Source organism: Hyla sarda, chromosome 1 (assembly GCF_029499605.1).
Source record: "Hyla sarda isolate aHylSar1 chromosome 1, aHylSar1.hap1, whole genome shotgun sequence".
Classification (NCBI taxonomy): domain Eukaryota; kingdom Metazoa; phylum Chordata; class Amphibia; order Anura; family Hylidae; genus Hyla; species Hyla sarda.
Genome location: NC_079189.1, coordinates 510,961,056 through 510,986,708, shown reverse-complemented (window position 1 = coordinate 510,986,708; position 25,653 = coordinate 510,961,056).

The following is a 25,653-nucleotide window of genomic DNA, read 5'->3' as shown; positions in this document are numbered from 1 at the left end:
ACAATAATAGAAAAACTATATATATATTGGGGATATACATTTGTTTTGATCTACAGAAAAAAGACAAAATGTCATTTTTTGCCATAAAGTGCCCTGCGTAAAAAAATGAATCCCCCCTCCCCTCCCAAAAAAAGCTGCAAAAATGCAGTTTTCTTTTCAATTTACCCAAAAATTATATAGATTTTTTTAATTCACTTTACCATTTATGGTATAATAAAAAGTGTCATTACAATTAGAGATGAGCGAATTTTAGAAAAATTTGTCCGATTTGCCGAATTTTCCCCAAAAATTTATTTAGCTCGAATCGCTATTAAAAAACAGCTATTTCTGGGCTACAGAGTGTCTCAATAGGGGTGTAGAACACTATGCCTTGTCGTAACACGCATAGGGAGTGTGTTGTGTTCGTGAAATAATACTGTTCAGTATGACATGCAGATTACAGTCATTGATATTAGATCATATGGTGTCAAAATTGAATAGATTAAAGAGATTTTTTTATGTAATTTATGTTTTATTTAATTTGAATTTATAAAAAAAATTGGAGAACCCATACTGATGAGCATCGAGCTGGCGGTCCGCTGCGAGGCGAGTTACCAGCTGTTCCAACCCCTGCCTCTCAGCGCCCTGTCTTACTCTATGTGGAACTGCAAATGTTTCATTTAATCAGTTATGCTTCATTGTTATCGCTCCAACCTGCTTCATTGGATTCTTGTGGTAATTCCAGAGTTAATATATGACGATGACTAGAGAGGAGTGAATTCTCTAAAATTTATATTCTTCCGATTTGATTCGCTCATCTCTATTGAGGACCCATTGGAGGGCAAGTCTGGTGCCAGCAGCCACAGTAATAGTGTAAAATTTGCTGCAGTCTACAAGTTGCTGCAGTGAAAAAGCTCGAACTTGAATTTTAAAATCGAGCTGGCGGTCCGACGTGAGGCCAGCTACTGCCTGTCCCAGCCCCTGCCTCTCAGCGCACCCCCATGCTCAAGACTGAGTGTCCACTTCAAAAGGGAGGGACTGCAGCCCCAGCAACTTGGACAGGAGCACATTCAGCTTCTGTGCCTTTGCATAAGTGGGCGCATAAGGCTAGTAGTGGCTGCAGTGAAAAAGCTTGTACTTGTATCTTAAAATCGAGCTGGCAGTCCTCAGCCAGGCAAGCTACCACCTGTTCCAGCCCCTTCCTAATCAGTTATGGTTCATTGTTATCGCTCCAATCTGTTTGTTTGGTTTCTTGTCTTTCCACAGGCAATATATTACATCGATGACCATAGTCCCTCAGTCTTGAAAATATGACATATATTTTTTAAAATTTTAATTTAAGATTTTGAATAGATTCACAAGTTTAAAGGGGTATTCCAGGCAAAACATTTTTTTATATATATCAACTGGCTCCGAAAAGTTAAACAGATTTGTAAATTACTTCTATTAAAAAATCTTAATCCTTCCAATAGTTATTAGCTTCTGAAGTTTCTGTCTAACTGCTCAATGATGATGTCACGTCCCGGGAGCTGTGCATGATGGGAGAATGTCCCCATAGGAACTGCACAGCTCCCGGGACGTGAGTCATCAGAGAGCAGTTAGACAGAAAACAACTCAACTTCAGAAGCTAACTACTATTGGAAGGATTAAGATTTTTTTAATAGAAGTAATTTACAAATCTGTTTAACTTTCCGAAGCCAGTTGAAATATAAAAAAAGGTTTTGGCCTGGAATACCCCTTTAACCCCTTAAGGACCAGGCCATTTTACACCTTAGGATCAGAGCGTTTTTTGAACATCTGACCACCGTCACTTTAAACATTAATAACTCTGGAATGCTTTTAGTTATCATTCTGATTCCGAGATTGTTTTTTCGTGACATATTCTACTTTAACATGGTGGAAATTTTTTGTGGTAATTTCCATCCTTTCTTTTTTTTTAAATTTGTTTTATTAAACAGGAAATAAAGATAACAAAACAGTAAAACCAAAACATATGGCTCCGCACAAGCCATGCTTACACACGACAAAATTCCCACGCAGGGGAGGCAATGATATATATCGGGATAAAAGCATAGTACAGCGGTCAGGTGCTGTATAAATAAAACGTAGGAGTGCTCCGTGACATAGTAAAACCAATATATCGTATATATCAGATGGGAATCACTATGGGCACTATCCGCAAGCCACTGCCACTGTCAAAACAAAAAAAGATGGGGGGGGGTGGACGGGGGAGTAAGGAAAACGAAAGAATCAGTTAGCGCAGGATTAAACAAAACAAAAAAAATATAAAGGGGAAGGGGGAAACAGGGAGGGCCAAAGGGGGGAAGGGGAAAGCACTAAAAAGGAAAAATAGAACGAAGAGGGGAAGGAATAGCGGGGGGGATCAAAGGGAGGGTCCCCAGGTAGACAACAATCAACAATTGTCTCAGGGTGGAGTGCGAGGCAGCAATGCGTCCCTAGATGTATAGTAGTCGTGGGCTGTAAACAGAGTATCAGTAGAAGCGCACCACACACCCCACACCTTATCAAACTTTGCTTCGCATTTCCTATGTTTATATACCAAGCGTTCAAATGGTAATACATTGTTTATCAATCTCTTCCACATAGACACATTAGGAGGTCTAGGATCCATCCACCTCAAAGCTATGGCCTTACGGGCCATGAACAGTGATTCTCTTAGCAAAACTCTAGTGAAATAAGGCCAACTGTCTTCATCAATAATACCGAACAGACAAAACAGGGGCATACGAGGGACAGTTCTACCTAATAATAAGGAGAGAAAGGATGTGACCTCCTTCCAAAAATAACACACATAGGGGCAAGACCAAATAAGATGCCAAAAATCTGCCCTGGCAGAGCTACATCTGTGGCACTGGTCACTCTGTGTCCTACCCATTCGATGCAGTCTAATCGGTGTGAGATAGCAACTATGAATAATGTAGAGTTGGGTAATCTTATTATTCGCAGCGGGGGACACCAGTGTGTGAGACGATTGGACCTCCTTCCACTGTTCCTCAGTCAAACCAGGGATATGGGATCTCCAGTATGCTTCCGCAGGGAGAGGTGCCCGAGCATGCTTAATTTCAATAATATGAGCGTAAAGAACAGAAACCAACCCCCCAGGACCTTGAGACCTGATAACTCCTATCAGTGGGTAATCAGAGATTTTAGTGGTGGACGGGGGGAATTGAGTCAATAAGGCATGGCGCAACTGCAGGTATTTATAAAAAGCTGTTCTAGGTAGGTCGAATTTTCCTTGTAACTGGGTGAAGGAAGAAAGAATATTATCCGAGTACAGGTGAGACAATTCTCTAATGCCATGGGATTTCCAAAAGGTCGGGTCTAAGTCAGCTGTCAAGTGCGTCAGATATGGGGCATCCCAAAGCGGAAGGTCAGTCGCTACGTCCGTAAAGTCATGAAGCTTCTTGACCGTCGTCCACACCTGGGAGGCCAGGCGATGTAAAGGTAAGAGTCTACCGCTCCCAGAGGAAGGCCTGTCCAACCAGGCCCTTAAATGGGTCTGATGAGCATAATGGGCAAGGTGGTGTTCCGAGTTGGGTAGTGGCTCCGCCCTGACCCATGAGCGAAGTAGCCTCAATTGTCCAGCCAAGTAGTACGCCTGGAAGTCCGGGAGGGCATAACCCGCCCGGGCCTTCATGCGCTGCAAGGTTACCAACTTCAATTTAGACCGGGAATTGCCAAAGATAAAAGAAGGTAAAAGCGAGTGGAGGGACTTAAAGAAGGACATGGGTACCGGAGTAGCAGCATGCTCCAGAATGTAGAGACATTTAGGCAAAATGATCATTTTGATCAAGTTTATTCGACCTGGGACGGACAGAGGCAAAGTACCCCAGATCTTAAATTTGTCTTTAATCAAGGAGAGGAGTGGGAGGGCGTTTAATGCAAAGTCATTAGACATATCTCTATGGACCAGAATACCCAGATACTTAAACTGTTCGACCACCTGGAGGCCCGCAAAAACAGCGGGCCACCCAGTAGGCCGAAGAGGAAGTAAAAAGGACTTGGACCAGTTAATAACAAGACCAGAGTACACACCAAATCTATCTATCGTAGATATGACTAGAGGGAGTGAGGACCGCGGGTTACTCAAGAACAAGACCATGTCATCAGCATATAAACCAATTCGGTCCTCCCTACCACCATACACTATACCGGAAACATCCCGGTCCTGTCTAATTTGGATAGCCAAGGGCTCCGCCGCAATAGCATACAACAGAGGCGAGAGCGGGCACCCTTGTCTGGTACCCCTCCCAAGACTAAAAAGGGTAGAGCAAATCCCATTAACACATACTTGCGCCCTGGGATTCGTGTAGAGAATACGTATCCAGCGAATGAATTTAGCTCCAAAGCCAAACTTCTGTAGTACTGCCAGGAGATAAGGCCATTCAACTGAATCAAAGGCCTTGGCCGCGTCAAGCGAGGCCAAAGCCCAGTCCTGTTCCAATGCGGACCCCAGTTGCACCGCCGTTTGGACCCTCCTTATATTATCAGTAGTGGATCTGCCCGGTATAAAGCCGGACTGGTCTTCATGAATAATGGTCCGTATACATTTATTCAGGCGCAATGCTAATATCTTTGTGAGTATTTTGTAGTCGATATTCAGCAACGATATTGGTCTGTACGACCCACAATCCAAGGGGTCCTTATCGGGCTTAAGGAGAACCACTATGGTAGCCTCACATAGAGAAGCCGGCAAGGACCCAGACACAAATGCGTTGCTATACATAGACTGCAAACTGCTGGCCACCTGAGGAAGATACTTAATATAGACCTCCAAAGGAAGCCCATCAGGACCCGCGGCTTTGCCCCCAGTCATCCCAGTCACAGCCTCCTCGATGTCGTCAGTCGTAATGTCCCTGTCCAAGTCCTCCCTATCCACGACCGAAAGTCTGGGAAATGTAATCCTCGCCAGGTAGTCCAACAGGTCAGAAGTCGAGTACGTCACTCTAGATCTGTATAGGTCAATGTAAAAGTCAGCAAATCTATCAGCAATACTGGTAGAGTCCAGTAGAACCGTCCCAGCAGAGGATGAAATGCGGAGAATAGGGGGAGCGGCCTTATCCTGTCTCACCAGTTGGGCTAAGAGCTTGCTGGACTGGTTGCCATGCTCGAAGAAGAATTATTTAGAGAAAAACAACTTACGGTTCATTTTCTCATTTAGGTGTTGTAAATATGTCCTACCCATGGCAAGCCAAGCTTCCCTATGAGCGTCTGTAGGATCCTCCGTGTACCTGGCCTCCAATCCAGCACACCGCTCCGCCAGTTCCTCCTCTCTGACTGAGGTTTCCCTCTTCAGATAAGAGATGGATGATCTAAGACAACCTCTCAAGTATGCTTTCAGAGTTTCCCACAGTATACCAGGGTCCGTCTCACAGTCCTGTGTCCCTAGAAATACCTGCAGTTGGTCAGGGATCCTGTCCACCGGATCTAAAAGCTGCAGCCAAAAGGGATGCACCTTCCATCTTCTATGAACAGAAACAGAAGGGACATTAATTGAAAGTAACAGAGGTGAATGGTCATAAATAGCTCTGGTATAGTAATAAATCTCGGACACCACCCCCGCCAAAGCGGAGGACCCATAAGCGTGATCTATACGGGATAGAGAGTTATGCCCTAAGTTATAACAGGAATATACTCTTGCACTTGGGTGTCTAACCCTAAATAAATAAACCCAACCCACCTCGCGCATGAGAGCCGCGAAGGGACTAGGGCCCCCGGAAGGGTTACCCAGTCTCCCCACTTGTCGGTCTATAGACATATTTGGAATCATATTGAAGTCCCCCATACAAAGACATTTAACACCCGGGTACGCTGCTGCAAAGGATATTGCTATGTGGAACACCTCTAGCGTAGCTGGCGGGGGATTATAAATACCAATCAGGATTAAGGGGTCATTATTCACATAGGCGTGAACCAATATAAAACGACCAAAGGGGTCGATCTTGACAGTAACGGGCTCCCATCTAAGGGATCTATGTATCAACAAGGAGACACCCCGTGAGAAGGACGTGTGGCAGGAGTGAGTTCGCCACTGCACCCACGGCCTCCCCAGGAGGTGACACCTGGATGGGACGAGATGCGTCTCTTGTAGACACACTATCTGTGGTTGAAATTTCCGTATATGAGAAAAGACTAGTACCCTCTTTTTAGGGGACCCCAATCCCCTAACATTCCAGGACATCACTCTATAAGCAGCCATCATTAAAACAAACAAAAAAGAGCATTAAACAGAAAGTCAAAAAACCCCCCACCTCCCCTCCCTCCCCGAGGCCACCCCCCACCCCCCCCAGAAGCAACACATACCATACAGTCCCCAGCAAAGAATCATAAGTGCGGCCCAAAACCATTAACCAATTGAAAACCCAAAAATTTAGATACCGTAGCATCCCACAAAAACACATAGTCAAAAATCCAAGTCCAGTACTCAACCAGCTATAACAAGCTCACCATAGTCTGTAGATGTAATATAGGTGACTTCTATATACGGGGGTGAACCCGGGATGTTATTAATAAAGCGGAGACCCCCTCCCACCACCGGGAATGGCTTTAACTACCACCCATTAGGGCCAGGGTACTGTGCGACGGGGAGCAAACATGAAAAAAGGGAATCAGGACTAGCAGGATCACTCATGCCACCATGCGGGGGGAAGCTCCTCTCCTTCTGCGCAGCCATTCCAACACCTCCGCTGGATCAGTGAAGAAAACCACTCGATCTCCATCTTGTACCCGCAGGCGGGCAGGATATGCCATTGAGTACGAAATTTGCAATTCTCGAAGACGCGCTTTCACAGTAGCAAAGGTCGCCCTCTTTTTCTGTAAATCAGCAGAAAAGTCTGGGAAAAAGGATACTTTCACATTATCATAGGTGATGTCCCCTAATTGTCGAGCCTGACGCAGTAATAAATCACGGTCGTTACAGTTCAGGATACGGGCCAAGAACGGCCTAGGAGGGGCCCCAGGTGGTGGAGCCCGGGCCGGGACCCTATGGGCCCTCTCAACTGTAAACGCCACGGAGAATGGGGCATTGGGGAACAACTCACGGAACCACCGCTCAGCAAACATGGCCGGCGCCTGACCTTCAGCCCGCTCAGGTAGTCCAATGATGCGAACATTATTCCTTCGCAGTCTGTTCTCCAGATCATCCTGTTTCTGTTTACACATGGACAGCTGCGATTCCAACGTGGAGATAGTATTCGGCATCGGAGATACCGTATCCTCCAGAGTAGAGACACGGTCCTCGACCTGCACCAACCGTCCTCGTACATTCTGCAGGTCCTGACGCAGCACGCCCACGTCCACCATCACCTCCTCCAGCTTTCCTGTGAGCGTCGTCTGGCAGGACGAGATCGCTTGGAGTAGCTGTTCGGTCACCTGCTTCAAGGTGAGATCCGAGCCGGAGTCTCCGGGGCTTCCGGACTCAGGAGAATCGTCCTCCACATCCTCCGGCTCCTGGGCCGTGCAGGCCGCGCTGCCGGCGCCATCTTGGACAGGGCCCCGTGCAAACTCCTGCAGCTTTTCCACTGCAGATTTATCTTTGTTCCAGTTCTGGTCAGCCTTATTAGTGCGCCCCATGGTTCCGGTGCGTCCAGGTGGTGTCTCGGGAGTCAGGATACTAAACAGGAGAAAGATATCCCAGGTTCGGTGCGGGAGCTACCGCTACATGCGACCGCTCAGACCGCTGCACAAGCCACGCCCCCCAATTTCCATCCTTTCTTGGTGAAAAATCCCAAAAGTTGATGAAAAAATTGAAAATTTAGAATTTTTCTAACTTTGAAGCTCTCTGCTTGTAAGGAAAATGCATATTACAAATACATTTTTTTTATTCACATATACAATATGCCTACCTTATGTTTGCATCATAAAATTGACAAGTTTTTACTTTTGGAAGACATCAGAGGGCTTCAAAGTTCAGCAGCAATTTCCAATTTTTCACAAAATTTTCAAACTCATTATTTTTCAGAGACCAGTTCAGGTTTGAAGTGGATTTGAAGAGTCTTCATATTAGAAATACCCCATAAAATACCCCATTATAAAAACTGCACCCCCAAAGTATTCAAAATGACATTCAGTCAGCGTTTTAACCCTTTAGGTGTTTCACAGGAATAGCAGCAAAGTGAAGGAGAAAATTCACAATCTTCATTTTTTACACTTGCAAGTTCTTGCAGACCCAATTTTTGAATTTTTACAAGGTATAAAAGGAGAAAATTTATACTTGTATATGTAGCCCAATTTCTCTCGAATAAGCACATACCTCATATGTCTATGTAAAGTGTTCGGCGGGCGCAGTAGATGGCTCAGAAGCGAAGGAGCGACAAAGGGATTTTGGAGAGTACGTTTTTCTGAAATAGTTTTTGGGGGGAATGTTGCATTTAGGAAGCCCCTATGGTGCCAAAACAGCAAAAAAAAAAACACATGGCATACCATTTTGGAAACTAGACCCCTTGAGGAATGTAACAAGGAATTAAGTGAGCCTTAATACCCCACAGGTGTTTCACGACTTTTGCATATGTAAAAAAAAAAAAAATGTTTCACTAAAATGTGCGTTTCCCCCCTAAATTTCACATTTTTGCAAGGGTTAATAGCAGAAAATACCCCCCAAAATGTGTAACCCCATTTCTTCTGAGTATGGAAATATACCATGTGTGGAAGTCAAGTGCCCTGCGGTCGAACTACAATGATCAGAAGAGGAGGAGCACCATTGAGCTTTTGAAGAGGGAATTTGTTTGGAATGGTAGTCAGGGGCCATGTGCATTTACAAAGCCCCCCCGTGGTGCCAGAACCGTGGACCCACCCACATGTGACCCCATTTTGGAAACTACACCCCTCACAGAATTTAATAAGGGATGCAGTGAGTATTTACACCCCACTGGCATTTGACAGATCTTTGGAACAGTGGGCTGAGCAAATGAAAAATTAAATTTTTCATTTTCACAGACCACTGTTCCAAAAATCTGTCAGACACCTGTGGGACATAAATGCTCACTGCACCCCTTATTACATTACGTGAGGGGTGTAGTTTCCAAAATGGGGTCACATGTTGGGGGGTTCATTGTTCTGGCACTATGGGGGCTTTGTAAACACACGTGGCCTTCAATTCCGGACACATTTTCTCTTCAAAATCCCAATGGCGCTCCTTCTGTTCTGAGCATTGTAGTTCGCCCGCCGAACACTCTTTACATCCACATTTGGGGTATTTTCTTACTCAGAAGAAATGGGGTTACAAATTTTGGGGGTCTTTTTTCCTATTTTCCCTTGTGAAAATGAAAAATTTAGGGTAACACCAGCATTTTAGTGAAAAAAAAATTTTTTTTTCATTTTCCCATCCAACTTTAACGAAAATTTGTCAAACACCTGTGGGGTGTTAATGCTCACTATACCCCTTGTTACATTCCGTGAGGGGTGTAGTCTCCAAAATGGGGTCACATGTTGGTATTTATTTTTTTGCGTTTATGTCAGAACCGCTGTAAAATCAGCCGCCCCTGTGCAAATCACCAATTTAGGCTTCAAATGTACATAGTGCGCTCTCACTCCTGAGCCTTGTTGTGCGTCCGCAGAGCATTTTACGTCCACATATGGGGTATTTCCGTATTCAGGAGAAATTGCGTTACAAATTTTGGGGGTCTTTTTTTCCTTTTACCTCTTGTGAAAATAAAAAGTAAAGGGCAACACCAGCATGTTAGTGTAAAAAAATTTTTTTTTTATACTAACAGGCTGGTGTAGACCCCAACTTTTCCTTTTCATAAGGGGTAAAAGGAGAAAAAGCCCCCCAAAATTTGTAGTGTCATTTCTCCCGAGTACGGAGATACCCCATATGTGGCCCTAAACTGTTTCCTAGAAATACGACAGGGCCCCGAAGTGAGAGAGCGCCATGCGCATTTGAGGACTAAATTAGGGATTGCATAGGGGTGAACATAGGGGTATTCTACGCCAGTGATTCCCAAACAGGGTGCCTCCAGCTGTTGCTAAACTCCCAGCATGCCTGGACAGTCAGTGGCTGTCCAGAAATGCTGGGAGTTGTTGTTTTGCAACAGCTGGAGGCTCCGTTTTGGAAACACTGCTGTAAAATACTTTTTTAATTTCTATTGGGGGGGGACAGTGTAAGGGGGTGAAAGTTAACCCCCCCGCCCCCGATCTGCTATTGGTGGTCACGTCTAGATTACTAATAGCAGGGATAGGAGGGGTGGCACCTCTGCCACCTCACTCCTATCTCTTCAGGGGGATTGTGGGTGTCTTAGACACCCACGATCCCCCTTATATTCCGGGTCACCGGGTCACCATAGACCCGTAATGACCCGGAATCGCGCAAATCGCAAGTGTGAATTCAAGTGTGAATTCACTTGCGATTTGCGGCGATCGTCGACATGTGGGGGTCCCGGGACCCCCCTCGGCGTTTGCCTGGGACGCCTGCTGAATTATTTCAGCAGGCGTTCAGTTTCGCAACCCGCCCAGCGCGCGGCGGGATGCGAAATTCGCTGGTACGTATGAGTACGTCCCTGGTCCTTAAGACCCAGGGCGCAGGGACGTACTCAGACGTCCGTGGTCCTTAAGGGGTTAATGTCCCGGGTGCTCGAAGCGTTTACTTTGAACTAATACTGTATAACCACAAAAACCCAATATAACAAGCAGTCACATGGCGGCACAATGACAGAGCTAGAGGTGGCAGCAGCCCGATGAGACCATAGGGCCTCACAATAGAAAAGATTAAAGATATTTTTGAAAATTTAAATTGAAGATTTTAGATAGATTAAAATTGTAAAAGTTTAATTTAAGGTGCCAACAGCATAAGGAGACCATATGGTGGCACAATGACACAGCCTGGAGGTGGCAGCAGCATGAAGAGACCGTAATCTGGCACAATGACACCGCCTGGATTTGGCGGCAGCAACAGGAGACCATATAGTGTCAGAACGACCCAGCCTGGAGGTGGCAACAGCCTGACGAGACCATAGGACCTCATAATTGAAAGGATTAAAGAAATATTTTCAAATTTAAATTGAAGATTTTAAATAGATTACCATAAAAAAATGTTGGTAATGTGCCAGCAGCATGAGGAGACCACACAGCAGTACAATGACACAGCCTGGAGGTGGCACCAGCATGAGGAGACCAAAATGTGGCAAAATGACACAGCCTGGAGGTGACAGCCTGACCAGACCAAAGGGCCTCACCATTGAAAAGATTAAAGATATTTTAAAAATTGCATGTGGCCATGTTAACATCCTCCAGATACTTGATGAAAAACTGCCACACCGCAGAGTAGCTGATTTTCCCCCAACAGTCCGCACTGACTGCCGCTGCTGCCGCCGACTGCAGGGACCCCTGTTCCACTACCTCCCAGGCAGGTAGGCTGCCGCGAAGCAGGTGGTCTACCCAAGGCACGTTTGGCTCCAAACTTCCCACTGCTGCCACCATGCTGACTCCCAACCATGCTACCAACTTGCTGGCTCAACTGCTGCCTCACGGGTAACCTGCCACCCTCTTTTCCTTCTGCACCCAGTTCCCAAGTGTGATCGGCTTCATCATCGAGTTGTGTCAGCACATCCCTGATGTCCTCCTCAGGAACCTCAACAATGTGTGCTTCAGGAGCCTGAACACTCCCTACACCACCTACCACGCCACTCTCCTCATCACTACTTGCCCTCCTAGTGAAGGAAGCAGGGGATGTCTCCTCCACTTCTTGGCTGGGAAGTAGCTGCTGACTGTCCTCTAGTAGATCGTCTTGACTAAAAAGTGGAGCTGAACCCACAGCATAGGATACTTCTATGGGGGAGGGAACAGCATAGGACAGTGGCAATTGGAGGACATGGACTGCTCCCGGGCCATGCCAACTGATGGTTGTGTCTGAGGAACCCACCGACTGCTGACTTGGGGTGTCAGATGTCACTTGTGATGAAGTGGATGACAGCAGATGGGTTGCTGGTCGAGACATGACCGCTAGTTGATACCAAGAGCTCAGGCCTCTTGCTGCGACTCCTGCTGCCACTTGCCCCTAGTCTGCTGCGACCTATGCCTGAGCCTGATGAATTTAAGCCTCTGCCACTCCTCTGTGCACATCCTGGCACTCTGCCTGATATACTTAGTGCCTATATAAGGGAGTACAATGCGCTCTACTATGCTTAAAACTGTATTAGTCTAGAACAGAAGCAGGTGTGTACTTTTGGCTTGGCATTCACAGTAACTAGGCCTTTAAGACTTTAACCCCTTAACCACCACGGGCGTAAATGTACATCCTGGTTTGGCAGTACTTCGCGCACCAGGACATACATTTACGTCCTGTGTATGACCGCAAGCATCAGAGCGGTGCTCGCGTCATACACGGCAGTGTATGTAGCAGCCGGGGACCTGCCGGTAATGGCAGAAATCCGCTATCGCCATTAACTCCTCAGATGCCGTGATCAGTAGTGTTGAGCAGCATAGGCCATTTTCGAATTCGCGATATTTTGCGAATATATGAACGAATATTCGTCATATATTCGCTAAATTCGCATATTCGTAATATTCGCGTTATATTTTCGCATGTGCAAAAATTTGCATATACTAAAATTAGCATAAACGAAAATTTGCATGTGCAAAAATTTGCATATGCGGAAATTTCCATAAACAATGAGTACTGTGAGAAAAAAAATATTCGTAATTACGAATATATAGTGCTATATTCGCGAATATTCGCGAATTTGCGAATATGCGATATTCGCGAATAAAATTTGCATTGCGAGTATTCGCGAGCAACACTAGTGATCAGTACAGATCACAGCATCTGCAGCAATGCGCATGTTAAAATAGATGATTGGATCGCCCACAGCGTGCCGCGGGGATCCAAACATCCATAATTGCGGACGGAGGTCCACTCACCTGCCTCCATCCGTCTCCCGGCGTCTCCTGCTCTGTTCTGAGATTGAGCAGACCAGAGCAGAAGATCACCGATAATACTGATCGGTGCTATGTCCTATGCATAGCACTGAACAGTATTAGCAATCAAATGATTGCTATAGATAGTGCCCTTTAGAGACATAAAAAGTGTAAAAAAAAAAAAAGTAGAAAAATTCAAAAATTAAAATTAAAAAGTGAAAAATCCCCTCCCCCAATAAAAATGAAAATTGTTAGTTTTTCCCATTTTACCGCCAAAAAGTGTAATTTTTTAAAATAAAAATATTTGGTATTGCTGCATGCGTAAATGTCAAAACTATCAAAATATAATGTTAATGATCCCATATGATGAACAGCATAAATGTAAAAAATTAAAAATAAAAGTCAAAAAATGCTGCTTTTTTTGTCACATTTTATTCCCAAAAAAATTAATGAAAAAAAATCTAAAAGTTTTGGTATCAATAAAAAGTACAGATGATGGCGCAAAAAATGAGCCTTCATACTGCCCTATATATGGAAAAATGAAAAAGTTATAGGTGGTCAAAATAGGGAGATTTTAGATTATTGATTTTGTACCAAAAGTTTTAGATTTTTTTTAAAGCTGTACAAAAATATAAAAGTATCTAGCCATGGGTATCATTTTAATTGTATTGACCCACAGAATAAAGAACACATGTCATTTTTAACGTAACGTGTACAATGTGAAAACAAAACCCTCCAAAATGTGCAAAATTGTGGTTTTCATTTAAATTTCCTCACTAAAAAAAAAATTCTGGGTTCGCCATACATTTTATGGTAAAATGAGAGGTTTCATTACAAAGTACAATTGGTGACAAGCCCTTTTATTGATCTGTAGATGGAAATATAAAAGAGTTATGGATTTTAGAAGGCGAGGAGAAAAAAACGAAAACACAAAAATAAAATTGGCCTGGTCCTTAAGGTTAAAATGGGCTTGGTCCTTAAGGGGTTAACAGGAACAAAATGGTACATCACGTAGATGTACGTATGTGGTATGCACTTATGAGGGGAGTGCAATGCGCTCCAGTATGCTTAAAACAGTATTTGTCTACAACACCATAAGGTGTGTACTTTTGGCTGGCCTTTCAGAGTATCTAGGCCTTTAAGACTTTAACAGGAACAAAATGGTACACCACTTAGATATACATATGTGGTATGCACTTATGAGGGGATTACAATGCGCTCCACTACGTTTAAAACAGTATCTGTCTACAACACCAGCAGGTGTGTAATTTTGGCTGGCCTTTCACAATATCTAAGTCCTTGAGACTTTAACAGGAACAAAATGGTACACCACTTAGATGTACGCACAGGTTACACTTAATAGAGGAGAACATGCTTTTAGTGCTCTGTTCACCCTAACTGGCTGGCTACTATTAACTTTTCAGTTATTGTACACACCAGTGCTGCAGCACACAGTCGCTGTGTACTACACCCAAAATTGCACTCTCTCTCTCTCTCAATCTCACTACCTTTCCTGTCAGCGGTTCTAGGCTGGGTTTGGGCTTGAGGTGAATCACTGCTGTAATACACCTGCAATTGCACTTTCTCTCTCAATCTCTCTCCCTTCCTTGTCAGTGCTTCTAGGCTGGATTTGGGCTTGAGGTGAATCGCTGCTGTAAAAAAGCTTTTCTGTGCAACACACTGCTCTCTGTCCCTCTCTCTCTCTCTGTAATAGGACGCTGATGTGAGTGGCCGCAAGATGGCTGCCGATTATATAGGGCTATGACATACATGTGATTCAGGATCATCCCGCCGACCCTTGTTCCCGCCTTCCCAGGATTCCTTGCCCCATGTCCTCACATGTGGATCCTCCATTTTAGATGCCCGACCCCTGGAGCCTGGACCGCACTAAATGAAGTTTAATGAAGCGATTTGCGCATTAAAATTGTGGCTATATTAACATTCGTTTCAAATTGAATTTTTCCTGAAATTCATAACGAATTCGGATTCGTCAGGCTCGATTCGCTCATCCCTAATTACAATGTACAATTGGTCCTTACATCCCGACCTCATATTCCAACCCCATATTGTCTATATATCTGTCTGTCTATATATCTGGTCCTCATATCCCAACCTTATATCCCATTTTCATATTCTTCCTCATGTCCCAAAGTCATATCTCACCCCCATATCCCGACCTCATATTTTGTCCTTATATTCCATCCTCATATCCCATACTCAATCCTGACCTCATATCCCATCCTCATATCCGTTCTCATGTCCCAACCCCATTTTAGGGAAGTGTAGCAATGCAGAGACTCACTGCAGAGCTGCGTTCAGCATCTCCTTTCTGCTTAGTTGACATTCATCAAACCTGTAGTAGAAGTAGAAAAACAAAAAAAACGAAGAACAGTGCCTCATGCATTACCCTTGGATGCTAGGGACCCTCAGCTATGGGTCGGTGAGAAGCATATAAAATTCAGTCTAGATGGCCATTTACCGTGTTTAGGTAGAAACTGCGCATATCACCCCTATAAAGGGGTACCAATAGTCATGGAAAAAGCTGCTTAGCACGGTCACAGGGAGGGGGCAACCCAACCTGTTCTAATGCAGTGAACGAAAGGCAAAAGAAGACCATTCAATCATAGGCGCTGCCTTATCCAAATAAATTCCAAGATTAAGCAGTAGATTAAGTCCAAGTAAGGTACTTTATTAAAATAACAAAGATCATAGTAGGCTGGATAATTACCCATTTTGGGGCCTTGTACACCTTTCTCAGATTATCTCTTAGTTGCCATTCAATGACTACTGAATACAGATCCAAAGGAAGGGGCAGGGGACAAGCTTTATGAACAGCCCAGGTCAACTTAAATTGCCAGTATTTTCCATACATTTTTGTAAGGTACACTAAAAATATATATGTATGTTTGGTATGGCACACATTGCCTTCCATACTTTTGAGGACACTGTTACATCAATTGTTTTTTTCTGACAAATTGATAAACCTGCCCTCATTCATTTGAAAACGTGTTCAGAGGGCTTTTGTGCATATTTAAATATAAACAAAAACAACAATGACAACAAAAAAACAGTAAAATACTTTATCGTATACTTATGATCAAACTAAAAAAATATATGTACGTATACCTATCCACAAAATGGAAAGAGATCATTCATATGGTTTTAGTGCCCTCTGGTGGTCATTTTGCATAGCATTGATCAATCTAGCATATTTTTCACATAACAATTTAATAGCCACAAGTAAGATGTAGGAAACTGTAGGTTATATGATGGTATATATGTAACTATTAGTATTAAGACTTAGATGACTTAAAGGGGTTATCCACCAAAAGGTGATATTAGTACTTACCTTACTGACAGTAATGGACATGCTTAGGAAGGATCCGTGCTTGTCTTGGAGCTAAACAGCTATGTTGTGAGATTACCATAACACTGTGACTATCTTTTTTGTGAATTTTCTGTTGGAGTTCCCTCCCTCGAACTACATGTCCCATAATTCCTTGTTTGTAAGTGTGAGGTTATTTTTCTCCCTCCCACACATCAGCCACCCCACCCATTGAAACCTGTGCTCCCTTCAATGCAATAGATCAGTGTTTTCTAACCAGGGTGCCTCCAGCTGTTTCAAACCTACTATTCACTGCAGAATGATCTCCCTCCCACTCAGCGGTCACTCCACCCACTGAAGCAAAGACAGGCTCCCTTTGAACGTCTGACTAGTGATGTAATGTCTCGGGCCGCACTGCAACCTGGGAAAATCTGAGAAAATTTGGTATGTTGTTAAAAATAAACCATGGGCCAAAGATCACAGAAGAATTCAGACCACCATGAAACGCAGGTACAGACACTATATTATGAACTGCACTAACTTTACAGTCCCTGTAGCATAGTCAAATAAAAAAAAATGGAACACTCCAGAAATAGACCTCAGGTTGAAATAGACCTCAGTATTTGTAGATATTCAATAAATATTTGAGTTTTAGAGTTGAGCAAACTAATCAAAAGTTCAGCTTGGCAAGCTTGGTGAACTTTTTGAAAAAGTTTGTTTTGCCACAAACAGGGTCCCTACAAATTGACAATGCAAATAGCCTAAAAACATGTGTAAAACACTGCTTAACCCCTTAAGGACCAGGACCATTTTGGCCTTAAGGACCAAGCCAATTGTTTTTTCGCATTTTTGTTTTTTCCTTCTCGCCTTCTAAAAATCCTGACTCTTTTATAGTTCCATCCACAGACCCATATGAGGGCTTTTTATTTTTGCGTCACCAATGTTACTTTGTAATGACATAACTTGTTTTACCATAAAATGTATGGCGCAACAAAAAAATATTATTTATGTGGGAAAATTTAAAAGAAAACCGCAATTTAGCACATTTTTGAAGGTTTTGTTTTCATGCTGTACACTTTACGGTAAGAATTACATGTTTTCATTATTCTGTGGGTCAATACAATTAAAATTATACCCATGTTATATGCTTTTCTATAATTGTACAGCTTAAAAAAATATATCAAACTATTTTAACAAAAGTATGTTTGAAATTGTCCTATTTTGACCACCTATAACTTTCTAATTTTTCCGTATACGGGGCAGTATGAGGGCTAATTTTTTGCGCCATGATCTGTAGTTTTTCAGTATGACCTTTTCTTATATTATACTTTTTATTAATATAATAAATAAAATGAATAAAATGTGACCAAAAAGCAGCAATTTTGGATTATTTTTTTTTACGTTTACACCATTCACAGTACGGGATCATTAACAATATATTTTGATAGTTCAGACTTTTACGCATGCGTCAATACCAAATATGTTTATAAAAAAAAAATGTATGCTTTTTTGGGGGTAAAATGGAAAAAAACGGATGATTTACATTTGGGGGAAGGGATTTTTCAAATTTTTTTACTTTTTTTTAAACATTTTTTAACACTTTAATAGTCCCCATAGGGGACTATTTATAGCAATCATTTGATTGCTAATACTGTTCAGTGCTATGCATAGGGCATAGCACAGATCAGTGTTATCGGCTATCTTCTGCTCTGGTCTGCCCAATCTCAAACCAGAGCAGAAGACCCCAGGAGACGGACGGAGGCAGGTGAGGGGACCTCCATCCACCATTATGGATGATCCGATCATCCATTTAAAATACCGCACTGACGCAGATGCCGGGATCTGTATTGATCATGGCATCTGAGGGGTTAATGGCAGACATCCGCGCGATCGCGGATGTCTGTCATCACCGGCGGGTCCCTGGCTGCTGATAGCAGCCGGGACCTGCCGCGCATGACGCGAGCAGCGGTCCGGTGCTCGTGGTCATGGCGGAGAGTAAATGTACGTCATGGTACATGGTACATTAAGTACCATCGCACCATGACGTCCATTTACGTCCATTGTCGTTAAGGGGTAAAATGCTCTAAAGCCCTGTATAACTCTGCAGGTAGGGTCACCTAAGAATTAATTTAAGTAGTGGGTGACATGCAGTAACCCATGGTGACTAACAGCTTGTTTAAAAATACACTCCTCTAGCGGATTTTCTATATTTTTTAACAATCAAATAAAGCTGCATAAAGTATTCCTTTTTGTTGGCAGATGCCTGCTGGTATTAAAATGCTCTGTGGGGTATCAGAAGAAGCAATGGCCTTTTCCAAGCATTCCAAAAATTGGTGTGGATTGGTGTGTGCCTCAAAATAGTGAAGAAGAAATTTTGAAATCCTCCCTTTTTGGGAGTTGTAAGTGTCTTAAGAAATCACTTTTGTAAACATTCAAAAGTTGAAAAAATTATCCATATTTTCTTGGAACCATGGCGGGTTGTGTATGTGTAGGCCTGGCTGGTAGTAGCAATACATTCCTTTGGTGATGATTCATGTCAGGTTGGAATAGCTGATGTTAAAACTTTATCATCATGTACTCTAGCGTAAAGATGATGCTGCTGCTTTTGCCCCTTGCAGAGGTAGTGCTAGCAGAGGGAATGGAGCGTTGACTCAACAAGGAGCACAGAGTGGACCCCCTGTTTAGCAGGTCTTTGCTGTTGAAAAACCATAGCAAGCTGGCTGTGAAGCTTGTGACTATAAAATTCAAAATAAAATTTAGCCTCCTTCTTGAAAAAGATACCCCATTCTGGCATTATACGAAGGGTCGAAGAGTGTGGCTATCCAGTACTCATCTCTTTCCTTCATGCACAATACACTTGTCAGTGTCAGCAGGCAGTGGTGGACTAGCTGTAGCTGTAGCCAGCAGACAGCAGGCATTGGTGAACTAGTAGTATCTGTAGCCAGCAAACAGCATGCAGTAGTGAACTAGTGGTAGCTGTGGCCAGCAGACAGCAGGCAGTGGTGAATTAGAGGTAGCTATAGCCAGCAGACAGCATTCATTTGTAGACCAGTGGAGCTGTATCCAGCAGGCATCAGGCAGTGGTGAACCAGTGCTAGCTGTAGCCAGCAGACAGCATGCAATAATGGACTAGTGGTAGCTGTAGCAAGCGGACAGCAGGCATTGGTAAACTTGTGGTTGCTGTAGCCAGCGGACAGCAGGCATTGGTGAACTAGTGGTAGCAGTCAGGACACAACAGTTTATCAAGAAACAGACTAGGGAACATAAAACAGGTATACAGAAAACTGACACACAGACAGATAAAGCAATGTCAGGCAGGCTAGAATCAAAACCAGGATGGAGCAGAGGTACAAACACACACGGCAAAGGCCCTGTCAGTAAACAAGCAATGAGTAAACCTATTCAGAGGTGGAGTACAAAATAAGCAAGACAAAATTATCAAGGTACAGGAATAGTCAGCAAGCAGGCAAACAGGTCAGAACACAGACAAAGACTCCGTTGCTGCATTATTCTGGTTTTCAGATTATGCAAATGAGGTAGCTTGTCAAAAGTGCACCATGACATCTGGCCTGGACCTTTAGAGTAACAGCCCTCCTCCCCTGTGTTGATCCTCCTTGATCAAAAAGCTTCTTCTTCTCTGTGAGGCATATTGGATTCATATCCTCGATACATTGTCACCTAGAGGTCTCAATAGGGACTACTAAATTTTGCAATGTATATGATGCTTGACATTATGTTGTTTTATCTTTATTTTCAGCTCCAGCAGAGAATGACTTGAATACTTATCATAAAGAAAATCCAAGTATAGGGAGATTTTTGTCTGATTGTCGATTTCCGTATGGTATAGATTATGCCTAGTTTAATTATTTCTGTTTTGCAAGCAGTAAGTTACATTGGCTATGTTAGGTGTTAATACGCCCACTTGTTTGTGATGCTATAAGATGTAATTTCCGTTATGTGCACTCAACTATTAAATAAAACAGTGAAAGCTACTCACCGTGTACCGGGACTTCCTTCAATTGTGATCCTCCTCCCCTGTGAAATCTCACGAGTGGAGAGATTTTACTTTATATCGCCTGTCAGGAAGAATTGCGCATTTGCAGCCACAGGTTATATAAAGAAAAACTCTCTGCTCATGAAAAAGAGTTCACAGGGGAGATGGATCAGCACAGAGAAGGAGAGAGTTTACTCTAAAGATGCAGGCCGGACGTCATGGTGTACTCAGGGCCTGGGAACGCCCCGCATGCACCAAACTACTTAATTTGCATAATTTAATCTGAATAATGGAGCAATGGAGCCACACATCGGAACAGGTAAGTACTGTCATGCTAATATACGCCCCACAAATGAATCACTATGTTTAATATGTTTAATAGCATGATGTTGGCCATTTTGTGTATAATCTAAGTAGGCCACAATTCTAAAGTTCTCCTCTAAAAGTGCCAGTCTGGGAGTAGAATATTTGTTGTCTCTTTAGATATTTATGGCTGTTTGGATAAAACAAGAAAAGGGGGGCTAGTTACATTCTCTAGACATTCACACATCTGTGTTAGAGAATCATCCATTGTATTATTATCTTTCCCATAAATTTGATAGTGTTGAAAATGTTTAGTTGGTGACTCTATGTCTGGAGATACCATGTTTTGATTACTTATATGTGTCACACCTATTAACCCCTTCCCGCAGAATGTCATATATAAACGCCGGGTTGTGCAGTGCGTTCGCGCATCCCAGCGTTTATAAATGACATTCAGTTAACCCGGCGATGCGCAGCATCGCACGGGTTAACTGGCAGAAGTCCCGCTGTTTCCAGCAAGGGACAACTTCTGCTTCACCCCCAGGACCATCCATTGATGGTCCTGGTCAGCGATCACTGTGATTGGTCCCTGTCGACCAATCACAGTGATCTGGGGTGAAAGTTCAGATCCCCCGCACTGCCCGCCCCTGGAAGTCGGGCAGAACGGGGGACGATGGCTGCGGGGGCTCGTGGGGACCTGCGGCATAGGGGGGGAACATCAGGGGACCGGCGGCCTTACCTGGCGGGACCGAGGAGCAGCGGCAGGACCGGCCACGTGGACGAGCAGCGACGGGGCCGGCAGGTAAGTATGTGGTCCTCAGAAGCAGCAGTGAAGATCTTCACTGCTGCTTCTAGGAGTCTGAAAACTACAACTGCCAGCATGCCTAGACAGCCTTTGGCTGTCTGGGCATGCTGGGAGTTGTAGTTTTGCAACATCTGGAGGGCCCCAGTTTGGAGACCATTGTATAATGGTCTCCAATCTGTGCTCTTCCAGCTGTTGCAAAACTACAACTCCCAGTATGCACTGACTGTCCAGGCATGCTGGGAGTTTTAGTTCAGCAACATCTGGCCCTTCAGATGTTGCCGAACTACAACTCCCAGCATGCCCTTCAGCTGTCTGGGCATGCTGGGAGTTGTAGTTTTGCAACAACTGGAGACACACTGGTTGGGAAACATTGTCTGTTTCTAACTCAGTGTTTCCTAACCTGTGTGCCTCCAGCTATTGCAAAACTATAACTCCCAGCATGCACTAACAGACCATGCATGCTGGGAGTTGTGGTTTTGCAACAGCTGGTGCATCCCCCCCCCCCCCTGTGAATGTACAGGGTACATTCACATGGGCGAGTCTTTTACAGTGGGTTTCTCGCATCTTGAGATGCAGCAAATTTTGCGCCGGGAAACTCGCTGTAATCCCCCGCCCATGTGACTGTACCCTAAAAACACTACACTACACTAACACAAAATAAAATAAAAAGTTAAAAACACTACATATACACATACCCCTACACAGCCCCCCTCCCCCAATAAGAACGTCCGGTACGCCACTGTTTCCAAAGCAGAGCCTCCAGCTGTTGAAAAACAACAACTCCCAGTATTGCCGGACAACCGTTGACTGTCCACGCATGCTGGGAGTTTTGCAACAGCTGGAGGCACCCTGTTTGGGAATCACTGGCGTAGAATACCCCTATGTCCACCCCTATGCAAATCCCTAATTTAGGCCTCAAATGCGCACGGCGCTCTCACTTTGGAGCCCTGTCGTATTTCAAGGCAACAGTTTAGGGTCACATATGGGGTATCACCGTACTCGGGAGAAATTGCGTTACAAGGTTTGGGGGGCTTTTTCTTCTTTAACCCTTCATGAAAAGGAAATGTTGGGGTCTACACCAGAATGTTAGTGTAAAAAATTTTAAATTTTTACACTAACATGCTGATGTTGCCCTATACTTTACATTTTCACAAGAGGTAAAAGGGAAAAAAAATTGTAATGCAATTTCTCCCGACTACAGAGATACCCCATATGTGAGCGCAAAGTGCTCTGGGGGCGCACAACAAGGCCCAGAAGGGAGAGCGCACCATGTACATTTGAGGTGATTTGCACAGGGGTGGCTGATTGTTACACCGGTTTTGACAAACGCAAAAAAAAAAAAAAACCACATGTGACCCCATTTCGGAAACGACACCCCTCACGGAATGTAATGAGGGGTGCAGTGAGAATTTACCCCCCCACAGGTGTCTGACGGATCTTTGGAACAGTGGTCCGTGAAAATGAAAACTTGTACAGCCCACTGTTCCAAAGATCTGTCAGAGACCAGTGGGGGGCAAATGCTCACTGTACCCCTTGTTATGTTCCTCAAGGGGTCTCGTTTCCAAAATGGTATGCCATGTGTTTTTTTTTTTGCTGTGCTGGCAACATAGGGGCTTCCTAAATACGATATGCCCCCCGAGCAAAATTTGCTCTCAAAAAGCCAAATATGACTCCTTCTCTTCTGAGCATTGTAGTTTGCCCATAGTGCCCTTCAGGTCAACTTATGGGGTACTTCCATACTCAGAAGAGAAGGGGTTACAAATATTGGGGGTATTTCCTGCTATTAACCCTTGCAAAAATGTGAAATTTGGGGGGAAACACACATTTTAGTGGAAAAAAATTTTTTTTTTTACATATGCAAAAGACATAAAACACCTGTGGGATAATAAGGCTCACTTTATTCCTTATTACATTCCTCAAGGGGTCTAGTTTCCAAAATGGTATGGCATGTGTTTTTTTTGCTGTTCTGGCACCATAGGGGCTTCCTAAATGCGACATGCCCCCCGAGCAAAATTTGCTCTCAAAAAGCCAAATATGACTCCTTCTCTTCTGAGCATTGTAGTTCGCCCATAGTGCACTTCAGGTCAACCTATGGGATACCTCCATACTCAGAAGAGAAGGGGTTACAAATATTGGGGGGTATTTCCTGCTATTAACCCTTGGAAAAATGTGAAATTTGGGGGGAAACACACATTTTAGTGAAAAATAAATTTTTTTTTTTTACATATGCAAAAGTGGTGAAACACCTGGCTCACTTTATTCCTTGATAAATAATGAAGTTGAAAATCAACTAGGAACCAGTCCTCAGGGTATATTAGATAGACAGAAAAGAGATGGAAAAAAGAGTGATCCTGGTATACAAAATATTTATTTTATGTTACTAAAACACTGATACTCTCTGTCCCTGCTGGGCCCTAGCATGGGACACAGAAGTCAGTGAAAATGGAAATCAAAAATTAAATTAATAAAATGATTAATAAAATGATAAAACTTGCAACAATAGGTGATGTATGGAATATTCAATAATGCGCTAAAAATAGCAAAGTGCTGTACTGTTCAATAACTGGAAAGATCAACAGTCTTTGTGCTTCCAATAGTTAGATAGTAACACAGTTCAACAAAGTTCCGATGTATCAATCTTTGTTGAACTGTGTTACTATCTAACTATTGGAAGCACAAAGACTGTTGAACTTTCCAGTTATTGAACAGTACAGCACTTTGCTATTTTTAGCGCATTATTGAATATTCCATACATCACCTATTGTTGCAAGTTTTATAATTTTATTAATCATTTTATTAATTTAATTTTTGATTTCCATTTTCACTGACTTCTGTGTCCCATGCTAGGGCCCAGCAGGGACAGAGAGTATCAGTGTTTTAGTAACATAAAATAAATATTTTGTATACCAGGATCACTCTTTTTTCCATCTCTTTTCTGTCTATCTAGTATACCCTGAGGACTGGTTCCTAGTTGATTTTCAACTTCATTATTTATCATTTGTGAGACCTTTGGGTGAAGGTAACGCCAGTTCACCTCGGGTATATGTATTAATGCTAAGTGAGCTACACAGTTTTTTTATCACTTTATTCCTTGTTATGTTCCTCAAGGGGTCTAGTTTCCAAAATGGTATGCCATGTGAGGGTTTTTTGCTGTTCTGGCACCATAGGGGCTTCCTAAATGCAACATGCCCCCCCAAAAACCATTTCAGAAAAACGTACTCTCCAAAATCCCCTTGTCGCTCTTTCCCTTCTGAGCCCTCTACTGCGCCCGCCGAACACTTTACATAGACATATGAGGTATGTGCTTACTCGAGAGAAATCAGGCTACAAATATAAGTATACATTTTCTCCTTTTACCCCTTGTAAAAATTCTAAAATTGGGTCTACAAGAACATGCAAGTGTAAAAAATGAAGATTGTGAATTTTCTCCTTCACTTTGCTTCTATTCCTGTGAAACACCTAAAGGGTTAAAATGATGACTGAATGTCATTTTGAATAATTTGGGGGGTGCGGTTTTTATAATGGGGTCTTTTGTGGGGTATTTCTAATATGAAGACCCTTCAAATCCACTTCAAACCTGAACTGGTCCCTGAAAAATAGTGAGTTTGAAAATTTTGTAAAAAATTGGAAAATTGCTGCTGAACTTTGAAGCCCTCTGGTGTCTTCCAAAAGTAAAAACTCGTCACTTTTATGATGCAGACATAAAGTAGACATATTGTATATGTGAATAAAAAAATTTTTTATTTGTAATATACATTTTCCTTACAAGCAGAGAGCTTCAAAGTTAGAAATATGCAAAATTTTCAAATTTTTCATAAAATTTTAGGATTTTTCACAAGGAAAGGATGCAAGTTACCACAAAAATTTACCACCATGTTAAAGTAGAATATGTCACGAAAAAACAATCTCGGAATCAGAATGATAACTAAAAGCATTCCAGAGTTATTAATGTTTAAAGTGACAGTGGTCAGATGTGCAAAAAACGCTCTGGTCCTTAAGGCCAAAATGGGCTTGGTCCTGAAGGGGTTAAATTATGGCTCCATACGTCAAGTGTGGAATGTTGGTTTAAGACCAGTTATCGACAGTTAACCCTTAATGTTAATGATGCTAATTGCTTATGCAATAGCACCCTCTAGCTTATGAGTAGTTGGAGTTACACCTATAGGAAAGGCTTTATGGGTAATATGCTCAATGCATTCTGGGTAATATAGTGATGTCATAGTCATTACCATATGTACAAGCCCAACCTACATTCATTGGGGAATTCCAATATAAGGAGGTGTGTCTAACTAATTAAAAAGTCTGGTAAACCAGTTGTTAGGTAGACTATGGACGGTACTGAACTGTGCTGTAGGCTGTAGAGAACACACAAAGACA